The sequence below is a fragment of the Podarcis gaigeae genome (genome assembly GCF_964106915.1).
Source record: "Podarcis gaigeae genome assembly, chromosome: 1".
In the NCBI taxonomy this organism is placed as follows: domain Eukaryota; kingdom Metazoa; phylum Chordata; class Lepidosauria; order Squamata; family Lacertidae; genus Podarcis; species Podarcis gaigeae.
Genome location: NC_139678.1, coordinates 77,509,441 through 77,523,089, shown reverse-complemented (window position 1 = coordinate 77,523,089; position 13,649 = coordinate 77,509,441). Strand labels below are relative to the sequence as shown.

The window sequence follows — 13,649 nt, the reverse complement described above, 5'->3', positions numbered from 1 at the left end:
GTTGCAAGGCTTCTGACAATGCCAAGCTCCCCTCTTCACACCATATGCTGCTGGTGGTGGCAGGGTGCGTGTGTGTTGTTATGTGAATATTGTAGCTCTGCCACCCCTGGTAAGTAAGAATGATAATTGACCACTGAGTGCAATGTACTGTTGGCCAAAGATTAAATTGCAGCCCATGTGACCACAGACAGATACCAAAGATTCTATGCTTTGGTAGCCATGGAGACAAATATATTATTTCAGCATCAAGAAACAATTATTCAGATAGCAAATACTTTGGGGATTAGGTGTCTTCAGTAAGTAACTGATTCCCTGTGACTTGCTGAATATTATACTGTTGCTCGTGTACGGCTGGTCAGGGTCACAGTATTCGCTACAGTTTGGCATTGGTTATATCTTTTTAAGCTGTAAGTACTAGCCACTGGTGTCTGTGTGTGTTGATGGGGGTGGTTGTTGATTCTTCTTTCTTATGCTGTCTTCCCGGTGAGAATTTTCCCCTGGTGCTATTTGGCATGGGAGGGGAGCTGATGACTGTGTGAAGAAAGGCACTCATTGGCCCCTCCATTTCTCTAAGCCAGCTTGTCACATATATCCTGCCAGTCTTGTCAAGCAAAAAAAGGTGCTTGAGAGAGACTGCAGAACCTGAGCACCTGGCTCTAGCTTTGCAATGGCAAGTAAGGGTCAAAAGTCATTCCCACAAAAGAAGGGAGGGAGACTTTAAAAAGCTGACTTCTCTGCAGTGTGTTCTCTCCCATCACCAGGGATCCAGGTGTTCCCACTCACCATCAGGGATCCACATTAGATTTTTCTTTGAAGCAGAACTTGTAAGTAAATTGGAATCATTATTTTGTCGTGGCTAGTCTAGGATTAGTCCAATTTGAGAACCATCATGCCCTGGTTTATTTTGTATTTTGTTTTGACCTTCTGTCTGTTTTCTCCTTGCTGAAGCGTGTGTGACTGCCAACCTCAGGGTTTTAGACTCCCCATGCGCCTAGATGCTTGGAATTCATGCTACTACTAAAAGTTTAGGATCAGAATTGTAAGACACCAGCAGTCTCTTCTGAGATCTGGGAGGGACTCAGGGAGTGGGGCCTGCCTTTACAACTCTTGAGTAACCAGCAAGAGAAGTATCTGAGAAATGCAGGGTGCATTTCCTGGGTTTTAAGAAGCCTAGTGAGGGGTCTGCAGGGGAAAAACGAGCAAACTGCTTTGATCTTGGACTAAGATAAGGCAGCTGGAAGCTAGTCATCACTTTGATGCATCCAGGTTGCCTCCCATCTGGGCTGCAGGAAGAAAGTGAGAGGGTGGTGGCAGAAACTACCAGAGAGTAAGACCCACTGCGGCAGCACTGCAGGGCTGTTGTTTTACAGTTGGACAGTGACGCGGGTGCGAGGGGCTTCTCTCGAGTGTCCCTCCTTTGTCACAATGTGAACTCAAGTCATCTGAAGCTAATGCCATAATTAATTTGTTTGTCTTTGAGATGCTACACAACTCCATGTGTGTGTGTGTGTGCGTGTGCGCGTTTATTCCTACAATCTCCCTGAGAAAGCTATTAGCAGAGTAGATCTAGGTTAATGGAATGGTGCCATTGGAATGCCTAGGGACATTAATTCCAGATCTCCCCACTCCCCTGCCTTGAATAACTCCATTGTTTGTCTCAACATCTCAGCCGTTACCATTTCAGTTTCTCCTTTCAAACTCTTCCCCCCGCCCCGCCATTGATCACAGTTTCAGATTATTCTCTGGTACAGTTCTCCACTCACTAACAACGTTTCTTAATGTTTCCATTCCTACTATCTCCTTTGAGAAAAGAAGCAGAAACCGTCCATCTGTCCCTTACATGCACTGGTTGAAAATATGATTGAAAATAAATACAAGGAGGCACAGTGTTGATCTAAACACATAAAAATCAATAGAGCTCACTTTGTTTCTTTGTTATGATGCCTGGTGTGCCACTTAGCTGTGAAGTGGTGACCACTATCTGAAACCCTGGTGAGCTGCTACCTGTCGCTGTACACAGTACTGAGCTAATAGACCAGTGGTCTTAGGTGAAGAACCACAACTCCACCATGATAGACTACAGGCAGGACAATTTTAGAAAGAAAAGGCTTCTTCCAGATCATTTTCATTCTTGCTTTTACACTCTCTCTACCTCTGACTTCCACTGTTGCAAATTAGTGGATATCACCAACACATTTCCCCCTCTTCAAAACTCTATTTCCCCATTTTATAGTATCTGTGGTATGAACACTATGCTGTTAGCATATTTAGTGACTTTTCTGTGGAAGTTGTAAATCATTCGTGAGTGAGAAACTTAAACCCAGGATGGTAAGCACCTTGGCGCTAAAGGCTGTAGCTATAAGAGCACATAATGCACCAACATAACTTCCAACAACATCCTGTTCTTGGCAAAGTTACTCTGCTACCTACCAGCTGGAACCCTAAAAATTTGCCACCAATGTAGCTGCCTCTGATGAAGCTGAAATGCCTTCAGGATAGGGTTGTCCAAAGACATGTCCACACCAAACTCTGCCAAGTCACAAATTCTGGGCTAGATAGCAACTTTGAGCAATACTACTCTGCTCTACTTTGTGTACTACCAGTGCACTCCACCTGAATGCAGGTTGTGACTCTGCACTAGCTTTATATTTGCATTATGTATGATAGAAAAGCAAAACATGCTTTTGGTGTCAACCAAATTTGCAACACTTGGCATTTAATCTAGAGGACATGTGAAAAAGGCTGAAGCTGCGCTGTGAATCAGGAAGTCCCTGTTTTAGCTAGCTGGCAAGTAAGTCTCTCTCTCTGCCTTAATTTCCCCATGTACAGTGTGTGTGTGTGTGTGTGTGTGTGTGTGTGTGTGCGTACTACAAAGTTGTTGTAATGGTTACAACTTGATAATGCACATGAAGCAACTTGAATGCAATGAAAATGTAAAGGGATATTATTGCATGCCTTGGCGTGTTAGAATTGCTCAGAGCTTTTCACCGCATGGGTACTTTGCACAAGAAGGAAATGTTGGCTGCATTTGTGTTTGCTCTCCTTGCTTGCTTTATATCTTTATCTAATAAACAAAGGAATGCAAGCACTCCTCGCTGATGCTGGGGTAAATATTAAGCATGATGGAAAGGAATTTGGCAGTGCAACTCCTCCTAAAGCCTGCCAGCATACTGTCAATAAAGCAGTGCATTGCTATCGGAACAGACATAAAAACAAGCCTGAGCCAAACCTCACTGAAAATCACAGCATGTATTCCATCAATGTCAATTGAGAGACTGACCTTTTAATCAGGAGCCCACTGTGATGGTATTGGCATGTCCTTCTTCCTAACAGCAGCAGGCTATGCAGAAGCCTCTGGGACAGCTGAAAGTGCGTAAGAAGCTTATATTTCCTAAGGGTAATTTAATATAGTACATTTTTTCCTACCTGGAGATAATCCTTATGTAGAAAAAAGTAGGTACATTGTCATGTACAGCACAGTGTGCTTTTTTACAGTCACAAGTACGTGAATGTGGCAGCTAACATGCACAGCAGCACCTGACATTCACAAGAGGGGCTGCTCCAGTTTGGCATAGATGGGAAACACAAACAATGCATGTATTCTTTATTTGCTAATTCAATAGGTGTCCACAGCCTAGACTCCTGGGCACTATAATACATCTAAGCTGTTTTGATCTTTCAGGGGTTTGTCAACCACCATGAACAACCAAAGAGCAGCTAGAGTTGCCACTAAAGCAGAAATGAATTTGCTCCTCAAAAATCGTCTTTGAATTATTCATTGTGAACTTTCGACATGGAATATTCATTGGATATTCTCAGAATCTAGTATCTATAATTGGCATTAGGTTATATTGGAGTCCAGCCTTTGGTATCTGGCTGCTGATGGTATTTGGTACTTGGTATGCAATGATATTTGAGACACCTTATGCAATATCATATTTAATGCTGCCAAAATGGAGGAAAAAAAACAATTTAAACAAACCAATAATGCATTCAAATTTCAAGATAAAAATTGAGTAAAATGTTGCCAGATTTAATTTAAATCAAGCTTCTATGTTTTTTTCTGGTATAAAGTCTGCAGTTTTTCCAAGCAGGAAGATATAGTGATGGCAAGGTTTCACCTACTCCATTTCTGTTTCTGCTGCCAAAAAAAAGAAATGCAGCAACCCATCACTTGTTCTCATTACTGCAATGTATAATTCAATACTGCTGGCTGCTACCTTCCTAAATAGCTACCTTTTAGTGTAACCCATGGGTGGAGCTTGGCAGTTTCATGGGGCATGTGCTTGGTTGGAAACAATCCTGCTCTGAAACTGAGAGTGCTCCAGGCTTTGGCGTATAGTGCAATAATGACTGTGATAATAAAGGAACTCTTACGCAATATTTTCCATCTTTGAAACATACTTAACAGTGTGGATCTGCTCACTCTTGTTACATTGAAGTGTCACTGCATATATGCAGGTAGCATTTTAAGAGCTTTGTGGCAGATACATTAAATTGTGTACCTTGGATTCTAAGAGCTAACAAATGTAATTGGTCCTCTCTGCAATAAAACTATTATTATTATTATTATTATTATTATTATTATTATTATTATTATTAATATTTGTGTGTGTGGCACTTCTATGGTTAAAAATAAACCCCTTCCCACAATCAATACACAATATAAATATTTAGCTTCAAATACAATAAAATGACAATGTTTCATGTTATCGTTTATTTTTACACACCTGTGTGTAAAACTTGGTATGCCAGGTGAGAAAGAACAGGTAAGAACTAGAAATAATTCTAAAAGCACATCCAGCCTAGCAAAAACACTTATGTTCCATACATTTTTCACCAGGATCATTTTCTAAATGCAACAACCCAATAAAATCCTGTTTAATACAACAGAACAGAAACAAGCCTTTAGGGCAGCTGGCATGAACCTGTGGCCCTTCAGGTGCCATTGGACTCTGATTCCCATCAGTTCCAGCCAGCAGAGACTATGGAAACTGTAGTCCAGCAGGTTCCCTAGCCTTGCTTTAGGGACAGGCAGCAGTCCTGCAAGTTATGAGGCTTGATGAAGCCTTACTGGCAAAGCAATCCACAAGCATGGACCCATTGCCAAAAACCAAAAACCCTCTTCTTTGTGCCCACTATGCGAGTTGTTCCTACAGGCAGGCTTGTGAGTAGAGCTTCAGATGAATGATCTCAGTGCAGGCAGGCTAATATGGGCCAAACTAATCCTTCAAGTAACTTGGTCTCCAGCTGCTTAAGGGTTAATACCAGCCCTTTAAATGGGATGCTGGTTATGTTCACACACACACAATTATGATTTAAAAACACCTGAGCCAACACATAAGAGATCTCTCTTTATTCTATTATTAAGCGTTTAGTGGTGTATGTGTGTTTTCTTTCAAAGTCTTGTTTTGCTCCCAGTATCAGTAATGGTGAAAGAGAGAGACACACACCCCAGTATTTCAAATATAATCTGCATTTCTTCCTGTTCTTTGGGTGTGTCCTGGAAGATAGAGAAACGATGCTGCGGAATGAATAGAAAGCATTGGCAAAAGGTGGTGTTTCTTCCCCTTAGTCAATATTTGTTTCTCACATTTGGTGGGTTTGTATTTATTTCTGCTTTGCTGCCAGGTGAAAAAAAATAAAGCCAAAATAAGCAGAAAGAGATCTCCTAGAACCTGAATTGTATATGGCTGTTATCAACTGGGCTGATATGCAACAGCCTTTTTATTTTTCTAGGTTGTGTTTTTTTTTTGGGGGGGGGACAGATCTAGTTTATAACTAGAGTTGCCTTCTGTTATGTAGTAGTCTTATCCTCCACATACCTGTATAATCCTCTTTTAAAGTTGTCTATCACTACATTTTGTGGAAGCAAATCCCCTTGTTTAACTATGTGCTATGTGAAGAATCACTTTTTTTAAATCTGTCTTGAATCTTCCACAATTCAGCTCAGCTCATACTTAACCTGTATGATTTGATAAGTGTCACTTGTTGATTTTTGCATATTAAGGTAAAGGTAAAGGTACCCCTGCCCGTATGGGCCAGTCTTGCCAGACTCTGGGGTTGTGCGCCCATCTCACTCAAGAGGCCAGGGGCCAGCGCTGTCCGGAGACACTTCCGGGTCACGTGGCCAGCGTGACATCGCTGCTCTGGCCAGAGCCAGAGCCGCACACGGAAACGCCGTTTACCTTCCCGCTGGTAAGCGGTCCCTATTTATCTACTTGCACCCGGAGGTGCTTTCGAACTGCTAGGTTGGCAGGCGCTGGGACCGAGCAGCGGGAGCGCACCCCACCGCAGGGATTCGAACTGCTGACCTTTCAATCGGCAAGTCCTAGGCGCTGAGGCTTTAACCCACAGCGCCACCTGCGTCCCCTTTTGCATATTAAGTTGCTGTTAAAGCACAGAAGCAAGCCAGTCACTAATCATCACCTACTATGGATGTAAAACTAGAGTTCCGCTTGCTACAGCAGGTGGGTAAAGAGGATGAGGAAGAATGAGAGGTGCAAATGCAACATCTTTGCTTAATCTCATGGAGCATTCAGAGGCTAAGGCAGAACCTAAGTGAAAATTTAGCAGCTCTAACTGGATATCACACTATTGTCTTTGAATCAGGAGCTGCAGGATTTGTCCCACAAAGGGTACAGTGTAGTAGAGACACAGTTTGAATTGCCTGGCTGGATTAGTAAACAGCATAAATAAATTTGATGATGAAACAAAAGGGCGCACTCATTGTGTTCCTATTGGGTGAAGCTTGTAGCATAATGGAAATAGGGCAGGAAAAAAACACAGATTAGATAATAAACCAACGAACCAAAGAATATGAGAAAGGGAGAGTAAGATGCTTGCCAGGTGTGGTTTTAGAAGAGCCTGATTATCATCTGAAGATAGCATCTCACAACAACAAAGTAACATTGTTCTAGTTCTGTTGTATTTAAACAGAAGTCAATGGCTCCCCACAAAGGAAAATGGAAACGTTTTATTTTCCTCTTGCCTTGTCCATCTTACAATATGTTCTTTGGATTTATGATACTTATTAACCACAGTTTAGAGCCTTAGAGAGTTTCTTCCAACCTGAATAACATTGAGGCAACTAATATCACATGAATATAAGCGTAATAATACTGGAGAAAATCCCTAAGAGGTGAACCAGATCTATCAGCTTCCCTGCTCCTCTTTGGCACAGAAGCAATGCAAAAGACTCAGAAGTAGGGGTTCTGAATTTGTTCTGCTGATGCATCTGCACAGCTCTGTTATGGTGTGTGTGGCTGCACCCACATGCATGTCCAGCACTCACATGTTTTCAGCACACCATGCTGAGAGGATTGGGATCTTTCTCTGGAGTCAGTACATGTGTCCATTACGAATGCATGTAAACCCTTAACTTTATGCCCCATAAAGAAGTTGTACATGCCAAGAAGTAGAGAAAGCTTGGTTTATTACATGAAATGAAAGAGACAGTGTATGTTTCAGACACCCAGGTTAAAGATAGGTGGGCAACAAATCATACAGCACAAACACACCTTGATCTAAGGAGTCGCTATCTACCCAAAAGCCAGGAGGTATATGCAACAATGTACCACAGACCCACACTAAGGGGGCGGGGGGAGAACAGGAAGGTGGATATATGTGATCTTGAAGCCTAATGGAACTCAAAGTCTCAGGGATCTGTGCCTTCTGGAAGAGTTAAACTATTCCCATCCTGTGCCAGACAGATAACAGAAATCTCTTATTCATATTGTTGATCCTTGAGATTGTTGAGGAGCAAAGAGGGTGCCTCATTAGAGCATATGAGCTACCTGACTAATAAAAATCTGGGGCTTAAGTACTATTTGGGGCCGGCAATTCCCTATGGAAAGGGGATGCGCTTCTTCAGTGATTGAGTGCAGTAACACCTAAACTCCTTTGTAGCATTGCTTATTTTCTACACATTCCTGTCTGTTTATTAGTCTGTTTACTTCTCTGCATTTGAAGTTGAAAGGACATAACCTTAGTGAGAGATGACTAACTTGTTATTTGTACGTTTCCTGAATTAATGCTTTACCTTTGGAGGAAGCTTCTGTTGTCAATGCGGAACCCAGTTCTTTTCTTGCAGGAGGGGATCATTAAAGTTTGCTGGTAACCCGGGATTAGTGTGCTGATCTTTACATTAAGTATTAGGTCAGGATTCTTACTCATACCTTCCAGATTACGTTTAAGGCAAGAACTAGTGCCAGGGTCAAGCATAGTTCATTATGGACATTTCATATTCAACTAATGCCAGTTGTACTAGTGCCATGATCCACTGAAACAAACCACGTGAAAAGTCCTGATTGGCAAACAGTAAACATCAGCAGCTCTACTGCCAGGAAGCTATTACTGCATCTCCATCTCACTGGGCAAGCTGCTCCACTTTATACATGCACATATGGACAACGGTGTTGGTTATGAATACTGTATAAAGGTGGCAAGAAACAACGAAAATGTACCAGTAATAGCCCAGCTCATACATTTATCAAACCCTCCTGATACATCTGAGTATCAGGTAATATGTTACGTTTCATTGGGGAGGGGGAAGAAATCTTGTTACTTATCACAATTAAAAAATGGTCTTTTATCTATAATGTCAGAAGCCATTTCCAATAGACACCTTTCAGATTTTGTGCAAGCACATCCCAAATGCAACAGTTAGAATAGCAATGAATAGTCTGCCTACAGGGAAATAACATCACATTTTCCTAGGTATGAGAGATAGCACAGTTTATTGCTTGGGACATGCAATATCCCTGTACCAAAATGCTATTTGGAAGAAAGGTAATGAGCACTGTACAAATGGGAAAGCACTTTTTAATAGGCAGTAAACTAAAAGTGCAGAAAGCCCTCTCCCGACACTCAATTGATTGATACATTAAAAAAGGTTGTGTGACTAGCAGGGCTAGTCGGGGAGCGGGGAAAGAGGGCCATTTGACCCAGCGCCTCAAACTCAAAGGGGGGCCTCAGCTTACTAAATTTGTTGATTTCCCCCACATTTGATAAGTTTCACAACTTGTTTACATGCTCATTAGACCAAAATGTGACACACATTTTCAGAACAGCAATTTTAAGCTAATAAAAGATGTGATTTTATGAAATATATTTTTATTGTTATTAACTGATATGGATTTAGCCATATTAAAGATTTTTAAATGTCAGTTTTGATAGCACAAAATTATAGTGAACATGCCATCTCAGATTAGCTGATTATATGAACAAACCACTCACTCTTGGGGGTGGGGGTCCCTTCTTTTATTTTGGCACGCTTTAATTTTTAATTTTAATTGTTATGGCTGAGGGCCTCAAAAGATGAAAGTGGCGTAGGTCTCTCTTGACCTCTTAGAGGTCCTGGGAACTAGACTTTCAGGAACTTTTAACAATGTAAACAGAACATAGCATGTAAATAGAGCATAGCATGAAGTTAGGGTATTGCAGTCCCATTGAAATAAGACTCTGGTCTTCAAGATAACCTTTATTGACTATAAGGTTATGAAATCTAATTCACAGGCATAACTTGTACATTTTTTGATGGCTAATCTAGGACAAGGACCAAGGGGTCAGAGAGGGAATGTTTATATTCTCATGGGTGTAATGTTCATTCACAGGTGATAGTTGTTCTTCTCCATTGTTATTTGTTTGAGTTATTTCATTCCAAATCTCAAAGGCTCTTTCAGTTGCATGATGAAATGCAGCAGAAAACCTACTGCTTTGGAGCTATTTCCACATTCCCCCACCCCCTTTTCTTTTTAAAATAAATCCACATTTACTAGTTGGATGCAGAGGAATGGTGGGAGGAACCAACTGGGGAACCACCAAGAGAAGAAGGCTTGGAGCTCAGGGAGTGGTCAGAGGGAAAAGAAGGAGGAAATAAGGAGAAGAGGAAGGTGGAGGTGGCAGAAGCTGAAGAGGTAACAGGGCTTAGTGAGCTGGGAGAGTCTGTGGCAGAGAGCAGTCGAAAATCAGAGGCAGAAGCTGAAGCAGGATAGTGGGCAGATGAAGGCCAAGAGGCAGATATGAACCAGACTGTTGAAGAGTCACTGGTATCTCCCCCTCTTGCTGCAACAAGCTCCCCTCTTCCTTTGTCTCCCAGAAAGCAATTCCCCCTAATATAATGTATTTTTATATGTTATTTTTATGCATACTTTGGTAAATGCATTCTTAATATGTGCATTATGTTATCCCTACTCCTTCTCAATTGATAGCAAATGTGCCAGTCTTCACAGGTGTGCTTCCTGATGGTGATGTGAAATCTGGGAATGCAGGTATAAATTATGAATGGTAGTATTCCATGCACACTTACTTGGGAGTAACTCCAACTTATTTCAATGTGACTTGTATTTGAAGAGTATGATACTGCATAGGACTGAGCTGTTAATTTAGAATTAAAATAAGCCTTCATCAGTTCACTTCAAAGCCTGTGGGCAGAATCTTTCATCTTATTCTATTTTGGTGGCCTCCTATCCTCTTCCTGTGTTCACGGTGTTCCAGCATCAAGAGCAAAGCATGAACACATTCTAAACTTGTACTCCCTGTGATAGGCAAAGACATTACCTTGTGTATCTCACCAGGTTCCAGTCCTTTTTGCCAATTAAATAAATGACTGCCTATTTATGAGATTATTTTATTATTAAAATTTAATCTTTCTCCTCACCTAATTCCATCATTTTCACTAGTCTATAATTAAAGTAAAGCTAAGAAACCTGAGGTACGTATTTGCCCTCGTTCAAATTATACCTCCTGAATGTAAGCTAAGATACATGTTTTCCATACTGCAGTCTAAATCCTTTATTATTCTAATCTCTTGCTTGGGCTGCTGGCAATATAGAAATTGGTTTTCTGTGACTCTTAAATCTGCAGTAATGTGTTGGTGTGGTTTTGTTTTTGTGCTAATTTTTTTAAATATGATGCAAACTGATTTGAACTGATGAAAAAGCCCTGGAGAAATATTTTAATAAAAAAAATAACAATAAAGGGCAGGATTCACTAAGGAGCCCCATTAGCTGAAGCCGTACATAAGAGCTTTCACTTGCACAACAGGGCTTTCCTCCTCTCCTCTCTCCTCTCCTCTCCTCTCCTCGTACCCCTGAAATTGGCTCTAGTGGGGTTCAGAGAACCTTTAGAACATCTCCCTGGAGGAGGACAAGGGGGATCATTCCATCTGGAAAGCTTGCAAAGTGGAATCCCACCCATAGTAACTAAAGCTGCAATCCTATACTAACTTGTCTGACAGTAAGCCCCCTTGAATTCACTGGACAATGTACAAGATTACACTGTAAGCTTCGGCAACTGTTCTTAAAAGATCTGAGCTACCTAGCAGCTTGGGGTTCACTTAGCTCACATAGGAGCTTAGCAGGATGCTTTTCAAGCCCAGCTCTTGGGAGTTCTTACCTTCATGGCCACATGGAGGAGGATCTGCTTTCCAAGCTGGAGTGAGAGGGAGAGCAGCCTTAACCATTAAGTGTCTTGCATTCAAAGTGGGTGTGTTACTATTAGCAGGTCTTCTTATAATTGTGATACAAATTTTGAGAAACTAGGCATGGTGAATCATCTACCAGCCTCTTAGTGACAGGCACTGACTCTAAAGCCAGGTAATCTTCACTAGCTTTTACTCTGTAAAAGTTATGCATGAATGAAATAAAGAAGATAGGAAAATAAAAAAAACTCCACAAGAGCAGAAAACTATGGGCAGTTGTCATGGGGGACTGACTGATCAAGTCTCATTCCCTGATTAATGGAATGCCTAGCCAAAAATTGTTTTGGAGGGTGGAACTCTAGAACCATATTCAACAGTTATTTTCTTGCTTGGTAGTGAGTCCTACTGAACATGATGGGGTTTACTTCTGAGTAAATATGTATAAGGTTACACTGCTAGGAGAGTCTCCTGCAGCCTCAGTCACCTTCATACTGTCAGTATTGTCCAGGAAAGATTCATACACATACAGAAATTTTGATGTGTGCAGTTAAAGTAGGGATTTTTTAATAGCCTTTTCGCAGTTACAAAAGTGATGGGAAAATGCACTCCATCGTGTGGAATAAACAAATGAATAACAGGAAGATATATAACAATTGTGCAAGCAAATTAGGATGAATGTTCATTGTCCCCACAAACAAATCAAAACAAATGCTGAATAAAGACCAGGCATCGTCTAACCTCCACATAAGCTTTGTGTAAGCAAATCAGGACAAATGCTCAATAAACAAGTCATCTGGAGGAGCCCCTTGTGAGCCAGAAATGGGATCTTTTAGAGTACAAGCAGTGTTTCTCAGGTTTTTCTTTTTTAAATGCTGCAGCCCTACACTCTGTGGTATTCTGCATTAGAGCGCATATATCTCTCCCCTACTTTGCATGTGGTTATTTTTAGCCTTATAGTACAACCCAGATGAACAGAAGAACCCAATCTTCATCAGAGGGGTCTTGTGAGATTTCCACTCTAGCCAACCTGCATTGTTGTGTAAAAAAGATTTGTCATGCCACAGGGAGAGCTGTTCAAGAAAAGCAAGCCCAAAGTCCCCTTGGCAAAGGGTCTGTGTGTGTGTGTGTGTGTGTGTGTGTGTGTGTGTGTACTTGTGCAGTTCTATGGATCTTGATCTAAGTACCTGAATTTAACCAGGTTGATCAGGATTTAACTGGTTGAATCCAGCCACTCTTGCTTAACTGTTTTGCTTAGCAAACCATTCCTGTAACATCAATTCCTCCCAGTAGGAATTGCTGAGCAAAAACATTCTTGTGTGTTCCTTCTCCCATTCTGTTGTCCTAATGTCCTACTCTTTCCCTCCCTCAAGCCTCCTGCTGTCAAGTTATGATTCAAATACCTCTCCTACTTATATTGGTACTGAGCATTAGGGGTTTTATAATTTATTTTTATGGTTATGTGCAGCGCAGGGCTATGTACAAAAAAATAACACAAACAACAGTACAAATATAACACAAAAAATAAATATTAACAACTCAGTAAAGCACTTACTCAAATATTTCTGTTGATGGTTAAGCATCCCATTATCAGCCTACAAAATAATAGATAAATAAAAATGCTTTTAATTGATGGTTGAAGACCAATGATGAGGGTTACAGACATGCCTCTGGGGGAGATCATTCCAGGGTGAGGGCCTCACCATGCAGACCTCCCCTCTCCTGGACCAATCTTAAGCATCAACTGTTTCATGGCTTTTGTTTGGGGCAATGTGACTGGCACTGTGTGTATCTAAGGTTCTACATGGACTACAGTTTTTCTGAGAAGTGCAAGTGACATGCTAAAAGTTATTTATTTCCCACTGTACACATACTATTTTTTCTTTCCCATTGTATTATTTATATTTTTCTCACTTTCCTATTCTTTAGGCTGCTTATAGTCAAGGAACCAGTAGAAATCATTTTACTGGTGGCCTTTGAAATCATGGCAACGTGCTTGACTGCCTGTGCAATAAAAATGAGAATGCTGTTAATAACGTATTGCTAGCAGTGTTTTATTAATGCAATAAATGTAAAGGGGAAGGGAAGAAACCAAAGAGCCCATCCGTGTAAGTTATAACTGGGCTTAAGGATCAAGCAAACATTAAAATGGGGGAAACGTGGGATTCCTAACTTTGTTTATCCCTTATAACATTATTGTGAGAACAATGTGTTTAAGTGGGCGGAGGAT

The 13,649-nt window shown here is 41.1% G+C and overlaps 1 protein-coding gene and 1 long non-coding RNA gene across 3 annotated transcripts in view; both read left to right on the top strand.

Moving 5' to 3' along the window:
- Positions 1-13,649, top strand: part of EPS8L2 (EPS8 signaling adaptor L2) — an 84,830-nt gene that overhangs the window by 36,217 nt on the left and 34,964 nt on the right. The window lies entirely within an intron of this gene.
- Positions 4,281-12,951, top strand: LOC310839880. Its single transcript, XR_014561695.1, has 2 exons — positions 4,281-6,010; positions 6,388-12,951. It is a non-coding gene; the product is annotated as an uncharacterized lncRNA (long non-coding RNA).